This window comes from Pygoscelis adeliae, unplaced genomic scaffold (genome assembly GCF_000699105.1).
Source record: "Pygoscelis adeliae isolate BGI_AS28 unplaced genomic scaffold, ASM69910v1 Scaffold13, whole genome shotgun sequence".
Lineage (NCBI taxonomy): Eukaryota > Metazoa > Chordata > Aves > Sphenisciformes > Spheniscidae > Pygoscelis > Pygoscelis adeliae.
In genome coordinates this window covers 4,303,404-4,321,993 of record NW_008824499.1, presented here as the reverse complement: position 1 = coordinate 4,321,993, position 18,590 = coordinate 4,303,404, and the positions used below count along the sequence as shown (strand labels likewise).

Sequence of the window (18,590 nt, the reverse complement as noted above, 5' to 3'; positions counted from 1 at the left end):
AGCTTGGTGTCATCTGCAAACTTGCTGAGGGTGCACTCAATCCCACTGTCTATGTCATTGATGAAGATATTAAACAGTACCGGTCCCAATACGGACCCCTGCAGGACGTCACTTCAATCCAGTCTCCATCTGGACATTGAGCCGTTCACCACTACCCTCTGGATGCGACCATCTAAGCAATTCCTCACCCACCGGATAGTCCACCCATCAAATCCATACCTCTCCAGTTTAGAGAGAAGGATGTTGTGGGGGACCATGTCAAAGGCCTGACAGAGGTCCAGACAGATGACATCTGTAGCCCTTCCCGTGTCCACTGACGTAGTCACTCCATCATAGAAGGCCACTAGGTTGGTCAGGCAGGACTTGCCCTTGGTGAAGCCATGCTGGCTGTCTGGAATCACCTCCCTGTCCTCCGTGTGCCTTAGCATAGCTTCCGGGAGGATCTGTTCCATGATCTTCCCAGGCACAGAGGTGAGACTGACTGGCCTGTAGTTCCCTGGGTCTTCCTTTTTTCCCTTTTTAAAAATGGGGGTTATGTTTCCCCTTTTCCAGTCAGTGGGAATGTCACTGGACTGCCACGACTTCTCAAATATGATGGATCTATGATTCTATGAATGGGCCTACTCATTCATTTGGAGGTCAGAAGGAATAGCATTTTCTGGAAGAAAGCCAGATTCAAAACAAAGAGGAAACCAAAATTAATCCTTGGATTAGAGGCCAGCCTAAATCTTGATATTTGGACGAGGAATCAGACGATGTCAGCTACACCAAAAGAATCATGAGTATTCAGGGCTCTGGTTTTGCATCTCTGACTGGGTGTAAAACCCTGTGTTCCTTCCAGATCACATGTTGCCATCTGTCTCTGCTTCTCACCAACTCATTTGGCCACATGCAGCTCTTTAGGGCATATGGAGGAATCAGCCAGTAAAGAGGAACATTACCTGAGATTTTCTTTTCCCAGAACTCTTTTTGTCTTTCCTGAAGGTAACCAAATCTGACCTTTCCCCCCTGCCCCCAACATGGCCCTGAGTTTGAACTAAATTCAAGATCAGGCTAGTATGTAGAAGTATATAGTAGTATGTATGTAGAAGTATGCAGCCAACACGCAATTGCAGCTTAAGTAGGTATATGAGGTAACTTTAAGCTATCCAGTGTGGATATGGTTTCACTAGAGTAGCAACAGTCTGAGATTTTTATGTGAGCTAGCTGCCTAAATATTTTACAAAGGTCTGTATGATTCCCCTGCCTCCAGCTTCGGTGCTGAAGCTTACTGTGATTACACTTACTGATAGGTATTTGAGTTTGAGTTAGGCTTTCCTCTGTGCTTATGAAAAGAAAAGGATTAATGTGTATTCTTCCAGCAGCTTAGAGATACTTTTCTAATCTCTCTTGACCTCTGTCATCAAGTCTATTCCCCTTTTATTGTAGCATTCTCCAAGGCAGCAGTCTGAAGCCAAGAAACGTTATCTGAAATGTCCCCCTGTGTTACGTCTATAGGCAGCTTTTAGAAGAGATTGCCTTCCTTTCCCCATTAGGTTGGCATTCTCTGTAGTGGTATCCTCTTTTGTAGTATGACATAGGAAAGCATTGTGACAGAGTTTGATAAAATATTTCTAGTGTGCGCTCCATTAATTTTGACAACTCAGATTTGTTTGTACTTTTTATATGCCAGTGTGAGTATTTCTAGAGATGTCGATATATGTAGAGACAACGTGTGGGTTTTTTTATATGTCAGTATCTTTTATAGAGAACATCTGCTATGAAATTGTTAGAACAGTATGCAATGATACTTATTTAAAATGTGTTCTAGTAGTTACTGTGTACCCAGTTGGTTTAATAAACCAGTAAAACATTTCAAACGTAGTTGAATGTCCTATCCAGTTAATAACATGTACTGTTTTGAATTTTGTCAGTCTTACATGTCACATATTATAATCTTGTGACTTTTTCCTTAAATTTTCGTTGGTAAGACAAACCAATTAGCTTTGGAGTTTTGAATCTTAAAAATTAATAATATAGATAACATAAATGCAAGGCTTAGATGTGTTTTAAAATAGTAAATGGGTTAAAGTAGCACTGGCATACTTAGTACTCTGTTGGCATATCTTTTCCCTTCAGATGGTTGTTTGGAATGTGAAGCCTCTTCCTGTATTTGCTGTAGCAGAGCTAAACTCTAATGTCGCTTATAGGAGAAATTTAATATAAGCAGCTTGTACAGAACTGACCTGCTGCCATGATAGCATGGAATATATTTAGCATGCATGTGTCTAGTAACCATGTGATCTTAGGCAAGTGAATAAAACAGTGAAACTCAAAAGTTATAATTTCTCTGAATGTTTTCAGAGTTCTGTTAATTAAATAAAATGTTAGCAAACTATTTGAAGAGACTCAGTTTGTAACTGAGACGTAACCAACTGCAGAATTTGGAATGTTGCAGCATTGTGTCTGCATATCAGTGTAAGAGAGGACTGAGAATTCAAAAGTAGCTGGATTTTCTTAATCCACCATAATTTTTGGAGTATTTTGTTTGGTTTTTAGGCTGTTATGATTCAGTTTTCTGCTGCCATGATGACTGAAGATTAATTTTTAAATGAAATCTGAAAATAAGTACCTGAGGATCAGATTGCTAATCTTTAAGAAAAGCTACAAATGTAAATTTTGGCAGTGCTGTGATACTGTCAGAATTTCTTGGTCTCATCTGTGCTTAAAAGCTAATGTGTCAGTTACATGCCTTCTGCAGATTTAACAGGTCACCATTTGGGAGATGTTACGCAGGGAAGAGTGGCATATGCAAGTCCTCTATCAAGACAATGTTACAAGGTGGATAATCTCTTTAATGGAATATAATCTCTCTTCCTTAAGCTTGAAGATTCAAGTGGGTTCTGAATGCTTTGGGAGTTCCTTTCTTCTTCAGGTCCAGTGGTCACATGTCATGCCAGTGAGGCTTGGCTAAAAGCAGAGAAATGAAGGGTTCCACCTCCCCCAGCTGTGATTTAGCTTGTACATCTTCAGCTGGTAACTTTTTCCACCTCTTCCTGTTGAGAAGACTATGTAGGCACTTTCTTCCAGATAATGGGTTGTTGGATTTTTTTTTTTGATGGTATTCCTCTACATGCACTGTCGTTATGGACTAGTAAGCTCCTTCAAAGATTGAAGATATTTTCTATCAAATTCTCTAGTTTTGGTAGATACTGCATTTGCAGAAAAATTACAAGGAAGCCCAGCGGATTTTCTTTTGAGTACTAGAAGGACACACATAGTAAAGCAGCATTAAATTGTCTTACACATAATAGAGAACTGAAATTATTCCATAAAGCATAATGATATTGTGCGCTCAGTTATATACCTTAGCATACATACTGTTTCCTAGCCCTGCAGAATATAATTGTGTTGGAAGCTGTGGTTGGTCTTTTTAAGTATTTCAAAATATCAATAATCCTCTTGCCCAAGCTCCTGAATTAATAGCATATGAAAACAACAAAGTCCCTTTAGAGTTCTCATTTTGTTTTGCCATAGCAGCCTGGATCTGAGACACTGCAGAACCACCAGTGAAAACTCAGATCTCTAGCAAAAGCTGCCACTTGTTTGTAGTGAGTTTGTCAGTGCTATTGACAAATATTTATTAACTTCAGTTTCATGATTTAGCTTGCTTTTTCTTCTGGCTTTTCTAAATAAATTTGCATTAAAAGTACCAAGTCTTGTGCTTAATTGATTTTGCTTTCAAAAGGCCAAAGAATACCATATGCATCCTTGAAAGACCTTCCCTTAAGGTGAAATCCTTAAAAGTGAATGAGAACCAGTTTCTTTTTAATGTCAATTTGAGTCTACTAAATTTAAAAAGCCATGTCTGTGTCTTTGTTCTATGCTTCGTGGCATCAAATTGGATAAAATGCCACAGATAAAACTCCCTACAGACAAACTTATTAACTCTTTCTGCTGCTGTCCTCCATCACGCTTTTTCCTCTGCTTTTGGGGACTTCCCTTTCTCTTAATGCCTTTCTTCCAACTGTATGGGGTGAGCATCTTCACTGAAGCGAACTTGGACTCATTCCAAAAAAGAACAAACAGTGAGGCTTGAGAGCTATCTCACCTCTGTATGGGAAGAGTATAGGGAATACTGCCATCCTGTTCAAGAATATTTTGGCTTCAGTTCCGCTTACTGAAAGAATTGGGCAAGGGCAGCCATTTGAATAAAATGAGATTTTGAGTCTAAGGATTCACTAGATAGACTAAGTACTACTTCCTTTCCATGCCCAAAGTGACATCTTGCAAATAATGCAAATGGACTGACTTGACAACATTAAAATGTAAGAACAGAAATCTTAGTTTACTCCATTTAAATCAAAACTCAGTGCATTGCTGCTTTCTAGATGCTGTACACCTAGGCAATAGTCCTGTCTCATGCATGCTTATCTATTACTGAACTGTGCATTTATGGTAGTCTTAGATTTTATGTGGTACTTTTTCTGATGTGGAGTACTAAAGGGTTTGCATTTTTTCGAGTAAGTGATGCATACAAAGGGGAGTGCCTGCCATCTATAAAGGCTTGCTAATGTTGTTAATCAGATATTACTGTCAAAATTAAATATATTCGGTGGTAGACAAAGAGGAAGGAAAATCTGCTAGAAGGAAGAATCTCCACAAGTATTGGTTTACGTAACGTGTTAAGAGTAGTGCCTGCTAGAAGTACAGGGTAAGCTTGTTTTGATTCATATCTTCCTTTTGAAAGCAGGCAAATGTTTATAGTGTAGAGGATGTCTCCACCCCTCCCCCCAGTGAAGCTCTGTGCTGGAGAAAACGATGACACTGTATGTTGATGAATTCTTACAAATCTAAACATAGACCATAACCATAGATTTTTACCCCTGCACAGACACACCTATTGGCTTCAGATGAAATCGTAAGCTGAAATTTGAGAACTAGGTCCGACTCAGTGGTCAACATTTTGGGTTATACTAAGAAGTCTTTGTTTCAAATCTCAGTTTAAAAATGTGTTTAGCTTGGCAGCAGGATGAAATCTGCTAAAAAGCAACTATCAATCTACAGTTTGTCTGAACTGCAGAGTGAATTGCTGGAAAGATACCTTTCTTCCAGTGGGAAGACAGATGGAATTTTGTAGTCTTTGTGCTTTGTTTTGTTTTTAATTTTCTTTCCTTTAAGCAAGCTTGAATGCATTTCCTTACAGCTTCTGTAATCCTGCCTCAAAGTAGAGGATATGAGATGGGAACTGAGAGAAAAGTAGAACTCAAGTCACCAATACAATTTCTTAATTAAAATCCACTTTACTAATTATTTCTTCCATTTCTTATGTGCTGTCATGAGTATCTCGTATTTTGGCATACAGCTTTTCCCGTGTTTGCTGTAAGTTGACTGTTTAGTTTTTGTTAAGCAATGTGTGGCCTCATGCAAAACTTGCAGAGCATCAGTTAGGGGAGAAGGAGCTGAGCTATGTGAGAGCATGAAAGGATGGAACCGGATGCTGGAAGTTTCTTGCACTAGGATTTGTAGCCAGTTTGAGCTTTGTTACTATATATCTGTATGTTGCAATAAGATTTAATAGATAATTGAGGTTTTCAGGGTGATATACGAAAGCAGGTATGTTCAAAGGCACACCGGTCTTATTGAGGGGAAAATATGCTTTTAATACAGGCAAAAGCAGCAGTAATACAGATGAACATATTAGGCCCTAGTTACGCTGTCCCTTCTAGGGTCTGTCTTTGCTGATGCAGGTGAAATTGGAGACTATGAGCACTGGTATCTCTGCTGTTTGCCAGCTAGCTGTCAATATTTATTGCTTCAGCTGCTGCAAGGCTTCCACTCAGCATGTAAAAGAAAGATGGTTTTCATGTCCTGAAGGCCCAGAGTACTTAACAATAACTTTTTTTAAGAGGAGTTAAGATGTCTTGCAGGTGCGAGAATGCTTCTAAGCAGGTTCATGAAAGTTGTGTATAAACTGCATGCCAGTCTGCTGTGGTTCACTTTTTTGTTCATACAATCCATATAATCATGTTCACAGATTATTTACTTAGAATGAATAAAATGATATGCTGTAAAATAATTAAGCAGGCATCTGATTCTAGTATACAGAATCCACTTTTATGAATACATTTAATATGTGAGATTTTTTTTTCTTAGGGAAATAAGTATATAGGGTTTTGCATGAAGACAAAATGCCTTATTGTCATACCAGAAAGGAATGAAAAAGATTGCAGATTCTTCCTCGTGTACTCTAGTGATACTGTTAGAATAAAAAAATTCATTTCTACGTCTAAATAAGTCTGTCACTTCACATGTAGGAATTTAACACTAGCTTTAAGCACTCATTTCTCCAAGCTCAGAGATTGACTGAGGTGTCTGAACTTCCACATTGTACCCTTTCATCTACCAGGGCTACAGGTAGTATCATAATTTTATAGTGGCATGCAACTGCTCTTACCAAAATAAGATACTGCTGTTAACATAATACTAATTCTAATTGCTGTGCAGCAATTAGAACTAATACCTTCAAGGAGGAGTCATTCACATCTGACTGCTACCTATTTGCTTTACAACTGAAATATGGTTCCTAGGTCTCTTAGCTAGGTTTTTGTCAGAGACGGACAAGAAGACAGCATGGATGGAAGGGATCCAGCGGTGTGTGTGAAATGGGCACTGTTTTGTGTAATTTTCCTAGCAGGTTTAAATCATTGCTGCAATAATTAAATGCTGAGATGTCCATTTTGACCATCTAATAATGCAAGAGTCTGAGGCTGATATGCAGTCTTCCCTTCTGAAGTGGTTTCAGGGCTGCTTCTTGGCATTTCTGGCAGTTTCTTTGATAGTGAGGATAATTATTTTTTCCTTTTCCAAAATCAGGATAGTAAGCTGTGTGTGACTCTGTGTGTGTGTATATATATATATTTTTTTTTTTTTAAATTTTTAATGCATAATTGCAGGTCTGGATGGCCAGCTAGATTTATAGTCTCTGATTCCTGACCGATCCTGGTTATTGTCAGGTCTAGGCAGTCATTGCATCAGATAGTACTTGGCTGACTAAGTAGTAAAGACGGAGATGTCTACGTTACAGTTTCAAAAAGCTTGCATTTGCATCTAATGTTTCATGTCAAAGTTAAATGAATATACTTGTTTAAATGGAAGAGGTTTTCGGTAAGGGAAGTCTACAATAATCTGAGCCTGTCTGGGCTTCTGCTTCAGATTCCTGGCTACTTAATGTAATTGAAAATAGGCCAGCTGCTTTTCAAATACATTAAGATCCAGCTTTTGTGATATCTTGCTTTTCTCAATATTCTTTGCTCTTGTTTAACTCTTCAGTGAGGTAATAGTTTATTCATGTAGTAGTTTATCAGAAGGGCTTTGTATATTTACATATGGATCACTTATTTGATTCTTGCTTTGGACCTTGATTAAATTTTTCTCGGCCTTCACTTAAACTTCTATCAGCTGTATCTTCTCATTCAGACCTTTTTAGTGGCTCTATTCATGTAAGATGTTTGTCAGGGTTTGACAGGAAGAGAAATTGAGGTATTTTCAACATTTTGAGGATTTCTGTTTTTAATACAATAATGGGAACAAGTGGGTCAGACTGCTGTCTTTTATAGTCATTGAGTATTTCATTCCAGAAGCTATTGAAACACATATTTTAATACATCTTACTATCCACCACTTGAATCGTTAGCTTTGCTGTGAAGCAGTAAAGTTAGTTAGGGTCAAATGACTTAAGTTTTCTGTTTGTAGCAATCTGCAAGAAAGGTGAAATAATTAGATTTTATCATTTGCTCTGCCTTGCAGGTATGGCAAGCAACAGAGTTACTGTAGCATCATGGATTTCCACTTATCAACTAAACCATATTAACTGACTGTGTATGCTGGTTTGTTGCCATTGCTAAGGAAAAAATAGTTTCAAAGTTAGTTTTAGAATTAGGTTTATATTCAGAGAACAGTTTATATTCAGAGAACAGTTCTTATCTGAAGATTCAGTGTAGATTAGGTAGCGTTTTTGCAAGTGAATCAAAGTGGCTAGGTTAATGTTAATGACATATGAATGCCCAGACTACTAGACATCACCTGCCAATAAAGGAAAAGATTTATATGCAGGAGCAGAAAATATTCTGAATAACATTCTCACTTCTTTTCTTAGTAGAAACTGAGTTTACTACAGTATGTTTAGGTGTTGGGGTATGTATCTTAATGTAGTTAACTTCTGTTTTTAATGGACTGCCCTGTACTTGATCTGGACAGTCTTAGCTTGTGATTGCTTTTAAGAATATAGACATCCAAATGGAGGGCAGTAACAGCAGCCTTAAGGGGGGAGAGAAAGAGGGTTATGAAGTACATGGATCAATAAAATGTTTTAGGTCATAAGGAATTTAATTCTAGGCTGCTTTTAAAAGTGGCTGCTGAAATTAGAGAGTTCATGGGAATAGGACTGTTTCTTGACCATGGGTGCCTAGCACCATCTTCCTGAGTTCATTCATGTTGCCTATATTCTGCCTGTATTTAATCTTTTTCCAATATATCATTCCTGAAATGTAGCTGAGTGGATTCATCTTGCTTATATGTTATTTTATTATTTGCCACCTGTCTGCCTCAGATTCGGAAACCTTTAGATTATAAAGAAACAAGTCTCCATGCATGTTTGGAAAAGATCTGCCCTATGATCTGCTGTAGCCCCCCCACCAAGAATAATGGTGTTTTATTTTAAACCTAAAATGACTATTTGCTTAAAAGGATGCAGGGAAGGGAATAATTCACTGAAATTTGGTTTTAATCTCTCTGAAGTACAGTGTAACTTTTTAAAGTTTTTATTTAGAAGTTTGAACTGGTGGTGTATCTGAATTTTAAAAGAAGAGATTGAGTTTTGAACAAAGGCTATGGCAGCTACAGAAGAAGAGTCTTATCACTAATCTTTGTTAGAAACATGTAGGTGTCTTTATAGTTTACTGAATGTCTTACTGAGGCATGCAGGCTGTTTGAAGCATTATGTTGTCATGTCTGTCTGGTTTATAATTGTTGCGCTTCAACAATATGACTGTATGCTGTCATTTAATCAGACAACGAATAAATTATCAAGAAAGCTTTCTGGATAATTATCCAGTGATTTAAAGCTTCTTATAGATTCTTTGATGTGTGATATCTATTTGTTCTTGGTTTTCCTGTCCTCTTTAAAAGGGGATATGCCTGTGTCACGTGGAACCCTCTGGAAGATTGGAAATGTGTATTTGGTAAGAAAGAGAGTATGCTCAGGAGGGAAATGGTTGTGAAGACTACCTGTTATAGCAGGTTCAAAAAAAAAAGGGGGGTGGGGAGTCAGGCAAAAAGCTTGGAGCCTGCAGCTTGTGCAGTGCATGAAGGAAAGCTGATATATAGGATCAGGAAGAAGCAGATAGTTAAGAATGAGCTAAACCTTGCGAAGAAGTTTCCCAAGTACAAAACAGGAGCATACGGTGCTCTGTGTCACAGAGCCACTGTTGACTGAAGCCAAACTTGGAAACGAATACGCGTCTTGCAAGGGCACAATGTGCAAGGAAGAACCTTGTTTATAATCCTATATTTCCCTTCTCTCATCAACTCACATTTGTTCCTTGCGAAGAACTCTATTAAAATGTGGCATTTTTTAGTTTGAAGTCTGGTTTGAGGAAGCTGTCTGTAGGAGAAGGTATAAGCAGAGCCATGTGAAGGCTATGGCTGCCTCTGTATCCCATTACATTCCTGAAGTCAGCTGTAAATGTTTTTGATTGCCGTAATGTTTGTTCAGTAACATGTGTTGAAGTTGCTGTGATGTGGCTGTTTGTTGCACTACCTCAACAGTTTGTACTTTGTAGGCAGAGTGGACAGTTTCCCTCCTTGTAAAAAGCAAAAATTAATTACTAGAAGTTTAGTCACTTGTAAGTGTTCAGAACTTCGCTGAGTTTTAGAAGTCTTGCTGCAAATCACAAGATCAGTTTTCTGAAGTACCAAACTAGTACAGTTTTCTACATCAGGTAAAACCAGTGTTAAGTAAAATTACCTCATAATTTCTGTTCTTTGTTTTTTCCAGTAGAAGAAACTAAAAACCAGAAGCAATCAAATGCCTTTTATATACATACTTCCTAAGGAAAAATCTGCTATGGGTTCTACTCTTGCCTTGGGAAACCGTGCCAGTTTTAATATTTTGAGAACAGACACTGTTTTACTTAACTGGAGAATTGCTTATTTGGCATTTGTTACAAGGGAACTGAAGTGCAGCCTGCAAAATCTGAATACAATTTAAAAAAGAGTATTTGAAGGATAAGAGTAATAAATCTCATAACATTGCCCTACACTATGTGCTGTGTTCTGAATATTTTTTCTGCCTGTCTTCATTTCTGTAAATCTTACATCAGGATGCTGTTCTGTTTGAGTTAGCTCAGTTGGCACCTCGTTTAATTTTGAACTATGTGTAAAAGTAGTAAGTTGTATTTGTATTTTTGTGATGTTGCTTTCAGGTGTTTATTTTTTTGCCATATAATCTAGCTGTGAGACGTGGTTATGATACATCAGAACTTATATAGAGGGATATTTTTGTCTGGTTTTTGGTTTATGAATGTTCAGTTCTTTATACGTAGGTTATTTGTTGAGGTTCTAAATGATTGTAAAATTAGCAAAAAAAAAAAAAGTGCTCGCTAAAAATTGCAGTACTCCTCAGAAAACAAGCTACTTAAATCATGTAGTTCTCAGGGACAAAAAAAAGGATAATACTCCTTATGGATAAAGACATCCAAGTAGGAATGCCAGGAACCTGAATTTTTAAGGTTACTTTGACATGTTGTTGCTTATTTTTAAAGTGCTGCACCCACTGAATTCAGCCTGGCATGGCCATGTTAAAAAGTCAGAGCAAAGCTTTCAATTTAATTATCTATAAAATGATGAAAACAGTGAGTGACCACATATATGATAAAAACAGGTGATGCAGCTTGTCTAGAATTTCATAGAAATCTGACCAAATCAATTTAGTAGTTTAGAACAGTATTCAGCTGTTGTAACTGTGAAACCATCTTTTGTCCACTTGCAGTCCCCAATCTTATTCCCTGTACGTACTCAGATTTGCTCTACCGATTTCCGTAGAGATAAATATAGAAGTGACAAATTGGGCAGAGGTATTGTGAGAACTTTGAGATAGTGAGCTGTACCTTTGCCAGATAAGATTATCAATAGATTAGAAGAATACAGATAACTTAAGTTTGAGATGGGACAAGTAATGAGCCAAGATAGCAGTAATTAAAGCTTGAGTGTCACTGCGGTAACTGATGAAATATGAAGACTTCTGAAAATAGATTTCCCAATGATAATAATTCTTCTTAAAGCCATGACTTAACTTAGCGGTATGTAACATGTTTTAAGTGTTATCTAAAGATGCATCAATGAGCCTGAAGAAGATTGATGAAGTGCTAAGGTGTTGCAAAACCAGAAGAAAGCTCCATTCTGGTTAGTAAATATACTAATTGGAAATTGAACAGTTCTGTGTATGTATTTTATTCTCTCTTACTGTAAGATGAAGAAAAACACTAAAATGAACTTTTTAGTTGTTCACACTGTTAAGTGCTAGTTATTTAGTTAATTACCAATGCTTGTGAAGGTGTCTTTTAAGCTGATTCTTACTGAATCATTAGGATAGCTTTAAAGAAAGGAAATTATTTTTCCAGCCGAGAATAGCAGCATGGTTTCAGTGATTTTTCCCCACCCCCCGATGAATGTAAAAAGTTCATTTCACAGGGTTCTGTTTTGTCTTCTGTAACAGAGGAGAGCTTTTTTGTAGCAGCTTTTTGTTGTGGGTGAAATGGTGTATAATTTAAAGTCATCTCTAGTAGACATGTTCTTACCAGCATTTGGGAAGGTACATCCTGGTGCTTCCCTTCTTTTGAGGCAGAAAGGAGTTTTGATAAGAAGACGTAGCTCTGTGCCGTTATTTTTTTGCTACATGGTAGTTAAGTTCTACAGCCATTACAGATTGATAATATACTTGAGGCAGATGTTTTTGATCTTGAAAAACATCTAATATATTTTATATGTATATTTTACTTCAGGAAAGAAACTTTCCTTATGTGGCTGATGTTGCACAAAGGTCTATGGGTTTAAAACCTGTGTTTAAATGCTTTTAGTTGCACTTTGAGCTTGTCATTGTGGAAGTTATGAAACCTGTGATGAGTTTTAAACTAATTAAATACCAGCCAATGCTTTTCTGTTTTGTTATGGAGCAATCATATCTAAACTTAAGTTTAGATTTCTGCATCTAGTTAATTAATTTTCAAAGAGCTGTAAATGGAAAAAAAAGAAGGGAGGATTATCTGGTCAAAAGATTTAAAATTGTGATCAAACTGACATGGTTATTCTAAAAGCTATGGTTCATTTACTAGGAAATTAGTCTTTCTGGCCATAGCTTTTAAATATTGGGTTTTGTTTTGTTAACAGTGTTCAGAATCATCTTTCTTTGTGGCTATTTTTGTATTCCATGGAAAAGTCGCATCTTTCGACAAATTATATGATAAATTAGGAACAAGTTTCTTAAACTCTTCAGAGCGTGTTTTCCAGACTGCTATTCAATCATGCAATTATTTTCTTAATCTGTTTGTAGAAGTCTAGCAACAGAATTCTTGTGATTACTTGATATTTTAAGTTCTGCTTCTATCTAAAACTGGATTTTAATCCAGTATCGAAAGTTTATTTCTTTTTCTGTGGTCGTCTTTCTCCACTGTTAGCTCATCAGTTTCCAGATCCTATTTTCCAACTGTGTTCTAATGTGTTTTTGATAATGCAAAGATAAATTATTTTAGAAAATATCAAGACCAAATTTATGGCTGGGAATAATAAAAGAGAATTTAATGTCACTTGAAAATATGTGGTAAGGATGTATGCTTTTACAGATAGCTTGATAATGGCTGTTTTGCTTCTAGAGAGTATAAATGCTCAGAATAGGATGATACACATTTTTTGGACTTAAGCAAGCAGTAGGCCAAGAAAAAAGTTTATAGCTGTGTAACAGTGTGAAAAATATTTGGGTATTGAGTTTAACTGAAATGTGAACCCATTTAATTTTAAATAACTAACTAGAGCAGGATTCCTGGCTGTCCCTGATCCTGGACAAGGCCACGTTTGTCATATTATCTGGGAGTGCATGTACTGTCATAGGTGATGCTGATAGTTCCCGAAAACTGTTTGGTCCATCAGCTTGGGAAAAACATCTCTTAAAAAAAAAAAAAAAAAAAAAAAGGTGCATTCTAGGAGTAATAAAACTTATTTTAAAAACAGGCATCTGAATCTTAGTTCATTTTTCATACATCTTAGATTTCTGTAGTTCTGTTTGCAAGAAAACATAGTTATTCAATTTCATCTTAGACAGGACTCACTGCATGGAATAGAGTGGCAGAAAAGGCCATTTTGAGCAACTGTATATTTAAATAGTATTTGAGAGTTGTAGTTCTTCAGTAAGACAGTATTTTTTGAAGTACTTTGAGATCTTTTCTAATATGCCTTCAAAACTTAATTTGAAAAGCTGTGTAACTTAAAAATTAGAAGCTCAAAAATAGGTTTGATTTTAATGTGGAAACTGAGGACCATGTTTAGTTGCAAAACTCCACAAATCTAATCTTAGAAGTACAGTGTACTTAAATGGTCTAGTGTCAAAGATGTACATTGTTCTTCCCAGCTGAAAGAAACAAGTGTTTTGTGATGCATTGTCCTGGTTTCGGCTGGGATAGAGTTAATTTTCTTCCTAGTAGCTGGCACAGTGCTGTGTTTTGGATTTAGGATGAGAATAACGTTGATAACACACCGATGTTTTAGTTGTTGCTAAGCAGTGCTTACACTAGTCAAGGACTTTTCAGCTTCCCATGCCCTGCCAGTGAGAAGCTGGGAGGGGGCACAGCCAGGACAGCTGACCCCAACTGGCCAAAGGGATGTTCCATACCATGTGCCGTCATGCTCAGTATATAAACTGGGGGGAGTTGGCTGGGGGGCAGTGACCGCTGCTTGGGGACTGGCTGGGCATCGGTCAGTGAGTGGTGAGCAATTGCATTGTGCATCACTTGCTTTGTATATTCTTTTATCATTATTATTATTTTCCCTTCCTTTTCTGTCCTATTAAACTGTCTTTATCTCAACCCATGAATTTTTTTCCCCAATTCTCTTCCCCCATCCCACTGGCGGGGCGGGGGGGGAGTGAGCAAACGGCTGTGTGATGTTTAGCTGCCTGCAGGGTTAAACCACAACATGCATAAAAAAGAATATCAATAAAGAATTGTTTATGGCTTCCTGTTTTTTATGTTGTCCCACTTTCTAAAAAAAGTTATTTTGGCTAAGGGTTGTATTATTGTTTTATAACAATGCTTGTGTATCATTTGCTAGCTGAGGACCTTGGAGCTCTGAGGCCATTCTCATTTACTGTAAGGCTCTACTTGGATGTAGAATAATGGCTTCTAAACTGAGGATGGAAGAAAGATTTATTTCCCAATATCGTGGTACAGCAAGAAGTGAGATAAATGACAACATGTAGTCTTGTTTTGAAGGGGTAGGCCGTGCTGTTGTCTTACACTTATATTTTACATTACTTGCAGCAATGTATGATGACAGGGCTATAGAAATGTGGCTGTAGGAAACATTTTTGTTACTGTTTTTGCACACCTCTGCAAAAACCCCAGGAAAAATCTGAGCGTGATCTCTGTTAAAAGCAAGTCCCTTTGCTTGAAATGTTAATTTTAAAATCTAGCTTCAAAGTGGTAGCAATGAATTTTGGAGCAGGGCTGGTAGAATGTCTAGAGCACAGTAATAAGATCCCATGGCTCTCAACATGTTTCAGTGCAGATCCAAATCTGAGTGAATATATTTTGTATAATAAGCTTAGAATTTAGAAGAAAAAGTGTCTAGATTTGTATACTTACTTTGTATGGGTTTGCATTCTCTTTGAGGTTATGAAGAAGAAAACGTTCTTTTCTCTCACTTCTGGACAGTGAAATGGAGTCTGAGAACCTTTTAGTTAACCTTTTGATTATTTTGGTGAAGACATTATTTGATTCATAATTTTTTTTCTAGCTATTTCCACTTAGAGTTATGGGGCACGGAGGGAGGACACTTACATGTTTACAAGTACTATGGAAAAATGAGATACTGTGGTGTTATCTGCCTTGTTAATGTGAAACAGTCAACACCTGGTGATGGGCCTTGTCTCCATCTTGATATGTATGGGAATGTTTATATTCTGGTCGCATCCTTGGTAAGCATGCAAAGTGTTAGAATTAGGAGTGAATGTGCAGTTTGACCGTGGTATGGTTGTGCAGTCTTTGCCTGTCAGATCACGCTTAGGGGCCTAATCTACAAAAATATGTGCATAGGCTCTTTTAAGACTGGAAAAAGACCTATTAGCCTTGATGTAGTCAAAATTGTGTGCTAGTTAGTAAGCCTTACCTAAGGCTTACCAGTGTAAGATGCATCTATACAGATCTGTGTTTTCATGCAGCTGTGGCTTTTGAGAGTTATCATGCAAATTATCTGACATCATGACACTCATTTCTTTGTGTGCATTTCAGTAAATGAGCTGTGATGAGACAGTTACTGTCAAATGTAACCTGTAGCCATGATGGTGAAATGGAAGTTCCAAGAAAACAAAGAGAGGCAGAGGGAAGTAAAAGGAAAATAAATGGAAGGAGTATAATTCTGACTCAGTTTTTCCTAACCTGTTCTGCCAGAAGGCTTCAAGACCTTTTGGAGTTCTGCACAGATATAATTTGTTTCCACTGAACCCTTGAAAGAATCTTTTTAAATAGGTCAAATACTGTTTCCTTGCTTTAAAGTTGTATGTCTCTCACTATTTATGAAACCGTAAGCAACCTTGACAACAAACGAACTGATCTGAGTTGCTGAAAATATGCAGTCATGAGGGTTTATTTTTGCATATGGTTCTATTGTCTTTCAGTATTTAGTGTGGTGTTTTCACATGCGTTGGGGAAGGGAATAAATCCAGAAAATTTGGAATCAAGTTTACTTTTATAGAATAATAGAGGCTTTTACTTGGACAGGTACAAATATAATTTTTCTTGCTATTATTGCAAGCTGACATTATTTTCTGTTTGAAGCTCATCATGAAGCACACAGGGTTTTTTCCTTCTTTTTCTCTGCTTACTCATTGTTTTGTTTAATACATGCCTGAAATTCTTATTTAAAAAAAGAAAAAAAAATATTTTGCTTCCGTGTGCCCATGCAAGTAATGTAAAGTAGTTTTGGTGGCTGTAATTTGATTCTGTCACTTAAGGAAGTAGAACTTTACCTTTGTCAAGGTTACTTCACATTAGTTTCACGCTTACTTTCAGAAATAAATGTGCATTGATCTTCATACATGTCTGCTAATTTTCCTTTATTTGGGCAAAAGTTTATTGATGATCTAGATGAAATGGCTTTGACTTAAGAATTTTACCTAAGTATGTTTGCAATGCAAAATTAAAACTTTGCTAATTACATTTTTGATGTAACCATATAGTGGACACAGTCTTATACCTTATCTTATATAGTTTTGTTGCTAGTCAGTATGGAAAATAAAACTGCAACTCTGATGTGATCAAGGATTTTTCTAAGGAAAAGTCATTGCTCCCATTAGAAATGTAATATGCATTTGTCATTGGTGGTAACTTCCCATTGGGATGTTCTAAGCACACATGAAAAGTGGCTTTTTACTGCACAGTTTACTCTGATTTTGCAGTTAGTGTCAAGATCCTTTCTACCCTAAGCTCATGCCAAACTTACGTTTCAATTCTTAGCTTTGAAAATCATCTGGTATGTGATTTCAAAATGAAAGGGATGCTGTATTTCAGAGCTGGGTTGCCTTTGGCAAATGTGTTTCAAAGCCAGGTTTCTGGTGTCCATAGCAACCTGTGGGGACGGAGGAGAGGCTGTCGCTGGCTGGACCCAGATGGGGACCAACATGCAAATAGGAATTTGGAATTTGCTAAGTGAGAAAAGCACTTGAGGTTGAAGAAAGTAGTGGACCTGAGATGAGAGGCAACAGTGGACTGATTAAAGACGGTGAAGCAGAGGTCGTAAATGGGAAATGGGTTGATGCATTTGTGCTTAATAGAGCATACTAATTTTAAAAGACCTGAAAAACTATAACGAAATGTTGGTGAAAAGTACTGTCAGTTTTCCCATTTCCCTTTGTGTGATGGTATGTGCAGCAGATAATAGTGTTTCCCTGCTCTTGTTTCTTCCATTAGCTCATGGAAAACGTTTGTGCATATCTTTTATTTTGTATGCTTAAGTATATATATTGTAATCTCACCTCATATTTATCTTCTTCTCTACCCTGTTCTCCCATGAGCTCCTTATTTAATTCACTGCATAGACTTGCTTTTGAATATCTGTTGCAGAAGGTGGAAGAGCTGAGTGAATGAGATAGGACTGTATGAAGAAAGTGTGTGGTCCCACATAGGGGTTTTAAAATTGTGTTCTGGAGCATAGGTCTGTTTCCTTAGGAAAATTTTGAGAACTAGTAAATTTGCTTAGGTGTATGTCTAATGCAGTAGAGCATAAAGTATTGTTATGCTTGTGTATAAATTTATGGTAGATTATAATAAAATTTTATATACCTCATATCTTGTATACTGTACACACTGTGTGTCCTTCTGTTTCAGAAAGAACAGTGTGTAACTGGAAAGGGTAGAGAAGAGAACAGGATGGCTGGCCAGAGAATGGCTTTTGTGTAAGAAGTGATTGATTGGAGTAGGATTCTTTAGTTTTGAGTAAAGGTAAAGGTAACTGAAGGAAGATACAATATAGGCATCAAAATCAGGACTAATGTGAAAGGTGAAGATGACTTTGTTTACTGCCTCGTATAATTAAAAATCTGTGGATACCAAATATAATTAGCTGCATCAGGCTTAAATGAAAGGATGTATCTTCTACTGTGATGCATAACTAAGCTGTGGAACTCCTAGCTTCTAGGTGCTAAAAATTTACACAGATTCAAAAGTAATATTCATGGAAGAAGATTTGATGAACAGCTTTAAATCAAAGATTCTGTCTATGACTTCAGAAGTTCCTGATTCAAAAATCACTGAATATCTGGAGAAAATGCTTTATAAATATTGCTGTTAAATGACATATGCTTATTCTATTCCTATGTCCCTCCTTTACCATCCTAGTGATATTTGCTAATAGCCACAGATAAAATGCTGGACCAGATGGATCTTTGATCTCACATGTGGTGGCTATTTGTATGTACTAGTTATGATGGTGAGTGCTTTTAAAAAGCAGAGGAAGGAATCTGGTAATTCTGTATTCAGAGAACTGTTTCAGTAATGTACAGTTATTTAAAAAATGAAGCCACACATGAAGGAGAAAACAAATTTTAAGGGCTGCTTATAGAGACCCTTTTATTAGGTGTGTTCAAGGAATGCAACCAGATTTTTGTGAAACTAAATTTAATGTGTGATCATAGCATGAGCTGAGGTGGTGTGTTTTTTTTTTTTTTTTAAGAGAGTGGGGCAGCTGACTTAAGACTGAATGCTTTGTGAATTAAAGCTTAGAGTCCAGTGGATATTCTTGCTGGGTTTTTTAACAAAAAATGTATAAATTTATATGCTAGCTGTTGC

The 18,590-nt window shown here is 37.0% G+C and overlaps 1 protein-coding gene across 7 annotated transcripts in view; it reads left to right on the top strand.

Annotated features, from left to right (window-relative positions):
- MEF2A (myocyte enhancer factor 2A) overlaps positions 1 to 18,590 on the top strand; it is an 81,381-nt gene that overhangs the window by 3,182 nt on the left and 59,609 nt on the right. For 6 of the 7 annotated variants that reach the window (XM_009321481.1, XM_009321478.1, XM_009321482.1 and 3 more), the window contains exon 2: positions 2,741 to 2,820. The exons of the other annotated variant lie outside the window; for it this stretch is intronic. The gene's annotated coding sequence lies outside the window, so the exon portion shown is untranslated. The remainder of the gene's footprint in view (positions 1 to 2,740; positions 2,821 to 18,590) is intronic. 7 annotated transcript variants of the gene reach the window in all.